General features: G+C 38.0%; 1 protein-coding gene across 1 annotated transcript in view; it reads right to left on the reverse strand.

Moving 5' to 3' along the window:
• Window positions 1–8,566, reverse strand: part of LOC149793247 (uncharacterized) — a 68,190-nt gene extending 59,624 nt beyond the window's left edge. The window contains exon 1 of the mRNA XM_089967210.1: window positions 8,470–8,566. The gene's annotated coding sequence lies outside the window, so the exon portion shown is untranslated. The remainder of the gene's footprint in view (window positions 1–8,469) is intronic.
• Between the last annotated feature and the right edge of the window lie 1,047 nt (window positions 8,567–9,613).

A 9,613-nucleotide genomic window follows, 5' to 3' on the forward strand; every position in this document is an offset into this window, starting at 1 on the left:
ACCAACATCTGGATTGTTATTATGTCTAAGGATATTTTCAGGGCATCGTTTTTTTCTCCCATGCAGCATAGATCCTCGGAAAATATTTGTCAGTTATGTTATTGACACCCTTTTTCATTTTATCGACATCAAGCCCTAGTTTGAACGTACACAGTTGGGCTTCGGTGATATTTTAATGCTCAAGACATTTTTTTATAACCAGGATCACTAAGGGCAGTTTCGACAACTTTTGTTGTTGAATATGCAGCATCGAAATTTATCGTCATCAGATGTTAATGATTTTTTTGTTTAAGATCATCATTCGGATATTCAAACACATGCTGATCAAATAACGCTCTAAGATTGCTCTCAGTAATTTCATATTGGCGCTTTTTCCTCCTTGATAACTTCCTCGTACACGCTCTACATCTCACCACACCCTCTCCACCAGCATATATAATCCAGCGAAAAGCATTCAGATAAGAGTCCAACAACAGCTAGTGATATCAGTGGGAGTCACAACACAGTTGTTGATTTGATTCGCATCCATATCAAATGCGGGATCAGATACACGCTTGAACATTATATTTACGGTTGTCTAAACCGACGTCAGACCAAGCCACTTCTATCTACCATACCTGTGGTTATATTTTTTCATGCTCAGGAGCTTGTTGTTTTGTTGGTGATGGCACGCTAGCTAAGTCTTTCAACCATTCATTCGATACTTGAATTATTATTTAACTGACTTGTACCGGCATCACTTCGATGCTGGACAGTTTTACTGGTGAAATGCTTGCATTCTGCTGTGGTTTTAGTCGTACGAATGGTGCGAGTCTGTCCTTGACCACTGAGAATGCTTTACCTTTGCCATCGCCGATGGTGTCAATAACTTTATCGCGAACAACGTCGATGGCTTTCATGCATATTTGTTTTGCAATCGGAATCGCTTTTGGGGCTATCATTCTGAAGAAACCTTTAACAAAATCACCAATTCCATGTCCATAGATAACTTTATATACTGGTAATCGTGAATTGATCATCCTGACCTTTAAATGTCCACGTTGGGCATTGTGTATAATCATGTTATTTTGTTTTCACGGATGTAATTGATCAATCACTATAGTAATCTTCGGTAATTTTGGCGATAAGTGCCCTATAGACGTTAACGCCCATAATGCCACATGTGAATAAAAACTGACAAATATCAGCTGGTACACTAATGATTTGGGGGAAATTATAGCTGGTTCGTCTTCCACCAATCAACATTTCTAGACTATCAACATCAGCGAGGACATTATTGGGACACATTTATCTTGACTCACCGGAGGGGCTTGCTTTATGAAGACCATGACGTGCTTGCACACCACGGGTTAGTCTCTCTCCAGTTGCGTCTTCAAGTGATTCGTCGTGAGGGTCTGGCTGTTTCTCCTGCTGTAAGCTCATTCGACGCACCTATTTCATTTCGTTTTTCTTTCTTTCCGATCTAGTGTTTACACCCGACTCTCCACTTTCTTCTCCTATTTTGTCAAGCTGATGATCCATTTCCTTTCTTTTTCAGTTCTGCTATTGCAATGCGGTTCCCTGCTGCTTTGATAAATAGTTTAAAATTTGTATTTCCCCATTTGACTTGATTAAAATTGATATAAATGCCCCAAACATATCTAACCCAATCGGTAGCTTCTTGGAATGTTAACATATTCGGGTTTTACATATTGATTTCTAAACGCGGCAATATCAAGTAGTTGGCCTTTTTCTCTAATAGCGGCAATACCTTGCGCAGTAATTTTATCTAGTATGTTAGTTCTACCTATTAGCGATGGTGGATGAAGAGGTTGCTGGAGTGGAAGATGAACAGCAATATTCTCGGTTAATGTCTTAGGAGCTTTTTGTCTTGCCTCAGTTGCTGTAACACATTTTTTTTTGGCTGGTTCGACAACTGGTTTAAATAACTGTTCTGTACTTTCTGTAATTACCACTCTAGCGTCCTGACGCTGTTGTAGTTGCTGCTTGTGAGAATCGCTGACAGAAGTTGTTGTTAAATTCAAAGATAATGCTCAGGTAAACCAATCAAAGAGTATTTGGGACTGCTCATCCCATATGTACTAGATGGTTATTTCCACGTCTGGAGCAGGAGGCGTCAAGAACATGTAAAGGTCCAAAGATGTTCCACGATTTATTGTGCAAAAAGGTTCTCAAACACAACATGTACCTGGAATATCTTTGAGAGACTGACGTGAACTGGCACGCAAGACAAGTATGATACGGTGTCAGAAACATCGCAAGGGTGTTTTCAGATGCACCAAAGTGAGATGTATCCCACTTGATACCAAACGATAAATGCTAACCAACGGAATCATGACTCATGTGTTCCGCCATCGTGCATTCGTGATCCAATACCTCTCGTACACATGTTCGGTTGGGAGTCTTTGCTAAACCCGGTGGTGGTTGCAAACGATGAGGTGTTGTTTGTCTCAGAGTATCAGTCAATTCCGAGACTGTAAACACGTCGATGGACCAACTCGCGTCAGCAGCACGACGTTGTCGACATTCTTACTCACCAAGTGCAGGTAGATAGGGACTAAACTTGTTTCCGAGTGGTTAAAATATTGCCGGGGTTGATCGATAAGGCATCATTAACAATTCGTGTACATACTAATGATCGAATAACCCTTCCGTAAGAGTACTGAGAACTTAATGAGTAGACTTTCTGTTGGCGAGAGGCAAAATTGAGTTTCCCTTGTCAACGGAGTGCAATCTTGGCCTTCATACCTCCCTTGATAATCCATCAAACGGTTCGTTCTCCGCCCCCCGATCCCGCCGTCGGATTTAAGTCATGGATGATAACCAGGTCAGCCCGTTGTCGTTCACGCAAATGGCTAGCGGATCGATCATTTGGAGCTTTATCAGCCATGTAATTTCGGTAACGCGCAATGTCAACGCAGTTGATAATTGCCTAACCGGGCTTTGGTTGATTGTTAGAATCAAGTCGCATATACATATGTGTACCGAATCCACAGTAATTGTATTCAGTTATATGTTTTTCACCAGGGTATTTACTCCATTATATTCCTAGTAATTTATGTCAAGGCAACCGCATTATCACTGCAACGTTCATATTTTATACAATGTGCGTTTGCCGCTAATGGAATTGGAAGTCAGACGGCTTTTGCTATACATTCAGGTTAAAATAAGCCTTCTGTACCAAACCTGAATTAGACGTAGAAGATATTAAATCATAGATCAAAGATCCATATAGAACTAGAGCAAACCATTTTAAGAACATAAATATAGTTTGATCTTCCAGATTAGACCACATAGTTGACGTTCTCCTCTCGTACGGTATTTCAGAAATGTCTAATGTTTGATACTGTCTATACTATATGAAGTCCGACTCTTTATATCTGGTAGAACATATGCAGCCTTCATATATGTTGCTGACGTTTGGCACAATCGAGCGCTTATTTTGGACCATTTCAACTGCCAGCAACCTAGGTTGTGATTAATAAAGATTGTATACCCCACGTACCCATATCCGATTTTTTCCCAGACTGAAAAATGGAACTTTCGTTAATGGGAGATATTTATCGGTCCTATTGTTGTCCCCGTTCGTTCCATTTGAGCTTTTGAGCTACTTGTATATTCGACTATAGAGAGTCATTTGGATAACAGACCCAAAACGAAATAAGCCAGAATTAAATATTGATGCGAGCTTAAATCACAACTGATGTTGTGTCATAGATTCTGCCTGTATTGGTTTAAGTGATTGATGAATAAAGTGCTGACATGTTGTCTGTTTGCTTCCTTGTACTTGTAGACGGATTTGACTCCGCGCTTACCTTGACTATGTTTTTTTGTTTCTTCTTTGTAATATGTACTGCGTAATCCCAATTGATATTGCCTTCGGTTTTAAATAAAATACACGTCATTTAAACTGAAAGTAGGACTCGCAGTACCCACTTTGTGCACGTAACTGTAATATCGTGAGTTGCACTTCAGACGGCTTGTGAGATAACACACTGCGCCAAATCCCGCCTCCATATCAATACTGGAACTGACTGCATAACTAATCTGTTATCTTTAGGTCAATGTCATTGAACAACATGTTCTAAAATTTGCCAGTGCGCAAAGACAGTTAAGTTAGTTGAATGTGTCTAGTGGACTTTACGATGATGATGATGATGATGATGATGATGAGGATAATGATAATGATGATGATTATTTTTGTTATTGATACTTTTCCAGATCCTTAATGAATTATCATGGAACATCTTTGTGTCATATTTACTACCTATTAGTTTAAGAAGTATGTCGAGAAGAAGGAAACTGACCTGTACTTTTTATAAGTAAACGTTTTGACCTTTTAACGTGCTACTGGCACAAGCTACAAATACTCAAATAAATACCCAACTTTCTCTTATCGCATCATAACATGTGTTCATATCATTTCATAATAGAGATCATGACAATGAACAAACACGGTAGTAAGATGATATCTGACCACTTAAGAGTCACTGGAGCTTATTTGCGGCTAAACGGTCATCGTGAACAATCTGACGACATTCGGCTTCAATATGCAGAACCCACAATTCAGATTGCACATGCATATCACACGATCACGCTATGTGGTGATACGTGGACCGGCATAATAACAGTGACTCTGGTTTGCATGTATCCCAACAAGATGTTCGTATGTTGTACCTGATTTATTACTTTTTATTGAACACATGGAGTTGTTCAGACAATATGCTGTTGATATGCATTACCATGCGGGTGCTGATGGGCGAATGAGGATGATCGATGAACCTGTAGAAAATTCATAATCATACCACCTGTTACGTATTTCAATGACGCACTTTCACGAAGCAAGTTCGGCCTTAGTGAAAATCAACCCGAAACATTAAAAACGGGTCATAGCGCAAGAAAATAATTGTCATATTTGTTATCAATTAGTTTAAGATGTATGTCGAGAAGAAGGAAACTGACCTGTACTTTTTATAAGTAAACGTTTTGATGTTTCAACATGCTACTATACCTTTACACTTGGCACAAACCATAAATACCCAAATAAATACCCATCTTTCTCTTATCGCACTATAACATGTGTTCATATTATTTCAAAATATAGACCATGGCAATGAACACACACGTAGTAAGATGATATTTGACCACTTAAGAATGATTGAAGCTTCTTTGCGGTTAAACGGTCATCATTAACAGTCTGACGAAATTCGGCTTCAATATGCAGAATCCACAATTCAGATTGCACATGCATATCACACTATCATGTTATGTGGTGACACGTGGACCGGCTTGAGTACTTTGACTTTGATTTGCATATATGCCAACAAGACGTTCGTATGTTGTACCAGATTTATTACTTTCACGAAGCAAGTTCGGCCTTAGTGAAAATCAGCCTGAAACGTTAAAAACGGATCATAGCACAAAAGACAAAAAAAATAAGTATAGGGTCACACTGAAAATTTCTCGGGAAAATTAATTGGAAATGTCCCGTGTGGTTGCCCCGGACACTATCGATTCGGCGTTAGGGACTGTCGGAACTTCATCCAGAATGGTACTAGGCAGCGGGAGGCGGTGCCTCTCGCAGTGTTATAAAAAAGGACGAGGCCTTCGTTAGCCAGGAACAAGTCGTTTAGTACCATCGGGAAGAGGTTTTCGATTACCTTGTATAACAATCAAAAGGTCACACGTCCTCTAATCAATCTTGGTTTACTATGTATGTATGTATGTATGTATGTATGTATGTATGTATGTTTGTGCGTGCGTGTGTATGTGTATGTATGTATTTATGTATGTTTGTGCGTGTGTATGTATGTTATGTATGTATGTATGTATGTATGTATGTATGTATGTCAAAACTTTTCGTGGTGTCTTTATCCGAATGAACATGCATCATTGGTGCCACACGTATTCAGAACTGGTATTGTCAGCCGGGACTTGACAAAAAGGACCTGGAACTCACTGGGCTGCATACGTGGTAACCCCTCAAGATTGTATTTTGACTCATATGAACATGCAACACCAGTCGAAATTGCTTATTATTAATCCAAGTAAGATGGTCAAAATCAGTTGTTTTATTTTACTATACCAGTACAAACTCGGTTGGATGGACCCATATGCGGTCATCTTGTTGTTGAATAGCTGCGTGCACTTGCTGGCAGTAAGGCTTCCTCATACCAACCCCACAAGCACTTACTGATTTCACATTAAAGTACGCTTAACATTATATAAAAAGTCTATTAACATTTACAGACGTTATCCAGCCCGACTACTTAGTGTTGATGTAGATCTGAGCAGATATGCCATCAAAGTGGATTTGACTGATGCTACCAGCAAGGTGGTCTTGTGAGTTTTGAAAATATTACCGGAAAACTAAAAACGTCCCACTTCGATATTCAAGACACGGTTATCAAGGTAAAAGGCGCATCATTGTGTCACAAACACACTGGCTGCCGTCACCGAAAATGGGAAAATCGGAGGATGTGGCGTGTCAGTTGCATTTCTCAAAGAGTATGTTGATACTGCCGATAATGGGATGAAAAAGTCCGTGGATAATCAGATCGCAAATCGCTAACATCTTCCCATCACGGCGCGTAGTAACTTCTTAAATTTTAATTATGGGAATATTAATTAAAGAAGAAGGACAAACTAATTTTTTTAATATTAGTAAATGGCCCAATTTATTCACATCATTTCTTGAAAATGGAAATTGAGAGACCTAAAATTTATATCTTAACGATGCGCAAATGTTGATTATACTTGATCATTGTCATCGGAACTTAAGCCATGCAGGGTCGAATGGAGTGTGTATTAATTACAGAGAGTGATATTTTAACTTCTTATACAGTTACATTATCAGTATCAGTATCATACGTGACAGGAGATGAAATTCAGTTAAAAGCACTCAACAGTTATCCGTCTGTCTTTGGTATTTAGGTTCTAAAATTGAATTTCATCATTGTATCCATGTTATGGATTCTAACAGTGGTGATATGGGTGCTGAATGTTTTAAAGTAGTGTCGGATCATGTTAACATCAATATCATTTTTGTCCAACTAGTCGATGACTATTTGCGTCAAAGAGGCATTACCAAACCATCGTATCATCTGTCATAAAATTATGATAAAGATGAAACAGAAATTGCTCATTAGAATCTCCTTGATATATTAATGTGAAGTCGAGGTCAGCTAGGAATTATCGCAATTGCACGTGAAACTACTAAAGCGTTGACTGTAGCACCAGATATAAAAATACTCAGGGATTGTTTCTACAAATGGCGAAGCGTTATTCACTGCTGTGTCCTACCCGACTACGTTATCCAGGGAATATTTTGCACCAGCATTGACACAAGTGACAAATGAAAGATTTCGACTGTTATTCAACAAGAACAGATTTGTTTGGTTGCTAGTTATTTGTTAAACGATCGTTAGAAGCATACTTTACATGAGTAATCTCTGTGTATATAAACGAAAGTGCGCTAGTAACACCAGAATGCACAATCGCCGGATATTTCATTATTTCCGAGGCAGATGTTACCTATATTTGTTTGATAGTTGAACCACTAAAAATGGATAATTAGCTAGAAGTGAGTGCGCATATTGCGCGTGGACGTGATCGGTCCGAAAAAGGTGTGCCCATCGTGCAATTTTATTGTGCGATTGAATTATTAATAGAAGAACTATGATGGTGATTCATTCTTACCGACGTGAAAATATAATAGAAGCAACATAAAAGCTCCGATATGAACTCACTAAGAGAACCTCGCTGATCGTGAAAAACAAACGAGCGTGTTTGGTTGCATTATTTGTTATCATTCCATTAAATACACTTTGAAAAATAAAGACATGAAACAGATATTTTGGATATTACTTATTCCGTTCATATCGTATAGTATCACTAAGGAAGGATTTACATTGACACACGCCAACAAGCAATCTAAAAATCACAACTCTGAATAAAACAAAAGGTAATCTGCATATACTAAACAAAGTAGAAATGAAGACTAAAGGTTGTAATTTGAAATGGAAATACACAGGGGAAGAATTAGCTGTTCGAACGATATTTTGACTAGGAGTGGTAAAAGGTTTACACTGTACAAACAGGTAAAAAAGTGTGATATGTAAAGAGGAGTTTAAACTCAAGTTTTAACCGTCAGAAGATTATTATCTTAAACAGTCTCTGGGATATAAAGGAAAATCTAAATCGGATTGAAACTCATTATGTCAAACAAACAAGGACAAGTTATCTTGGGCATCATAATTTGTGAGCTTTGACTATTTTAAGTCTATTCATCTCTTCACCTGACCTTGAAAGAAAATATTACATTGGCTAAAAGTTCGACTAAATGGATAATCATAACTCAATACATATTTGAACGGTGTGCGTTTCAATTAAAACAACAGAAAGACAAAAAAGTTAGAATAAAACCTTACATGATATAGTTATAACTGATATTATTCAAGATATACTCACGGTAAATATTTCAAATGATTGATGAATATAAGTTGCTGACAGTTTCAAAGAGCGGAGGCAAGAAAATAGTATTCTTCACAATGACGCCTGTTTGTGTTCTATGCTTTTATTCACACGAGACTGCCTAGTTACCTTTATGTTGGGTTATTCCAAGAAGGTGTCTCTATTTTAAAGCCTCATTTGTGATAAACCCCACCCAATTGAATGATCTAACTTTTAGAATAGTATCAAGTTTGTGTTTAAACAGGTGTTTAACAAGTTATAAGCTTCCTCATTCATTTCAACTATTTCGTAGATACTAACGAAACGGCACACTAAAAAGTAATGGGAATTTTATGATACAAAGACCAGGTAAAATACAAATAGATTTCTATATTGTAATTTCACACTGTATACTTTCAGACTGAACAGCAAATTTGGTGATATCTTCATGATCTTGTGTCAATGTGTCTTGTTTCTTCGGTAAAATCATGTTTGACAAGGTCCCATAAGATTGATCTATTAGATCAAATACTAGTCTCTCAACTGCTATTTTAGGATCTATGCAGGTAATCCACTAGTTCTAAATGATTTCGTCGCGGGCAAAAAGCTGCTTTGGGGGGTATATGGTGGTTTCATTTGTGCCCTTACGGTTAACACAGACAACCAATAAGGTAGTACTATATCAGTCTTGTACTAGTTTGCCGTGGTAATTTTTTTTATATTAGTAGTACGGATTCAATATCATGGGATGTTATCATCATTATTGACGAACGAGTTTTTAATATGTCTGGCTGTTGTAGGCCTTGTGTGACGTCCATTTTGTTTAGAATAACATCGTGACATCAGGGATAAAGTGTCACTGACACACATGGAGTAGATCTGAAAAGGCACATGCCCTGACATTTTAAAGTTATACGTTGCACTGATTTTCAATCGCCTTTGAAGCAATGTAGGAGTAATGATAGTAAGATGCGCAATCACCTGAAAGAAGTTCTTCGTGTCATGAAAATGTTTATATTCGCAGTTTTTATATTCTTGTACGAGCATATAATCTATATATCTGCATGGCAGTACTCTTGTCTATTGTAAAGGGTGGAATTTTCTCAGACATGGAGCACATAGGACAATGGACATTGCCAGTAATACCGCTCGGTACTATCTA

Source organism: Sinohyriopsis cumingii, chromosome 8 (assembly GCF_028554795.1).
Source record: "Sinohyriopsis cumingii isolate HCF-2022 chromosome 8, ASM2855479v2, whole genome shotgun sequence".
NCBI classification, from domain to species: Eukaryota; Metazoa; Mollusca; class Bivalvia; order Unionida; family Unionidae; genus Sinohyriopsis; species Sinohyriopsis cumingii.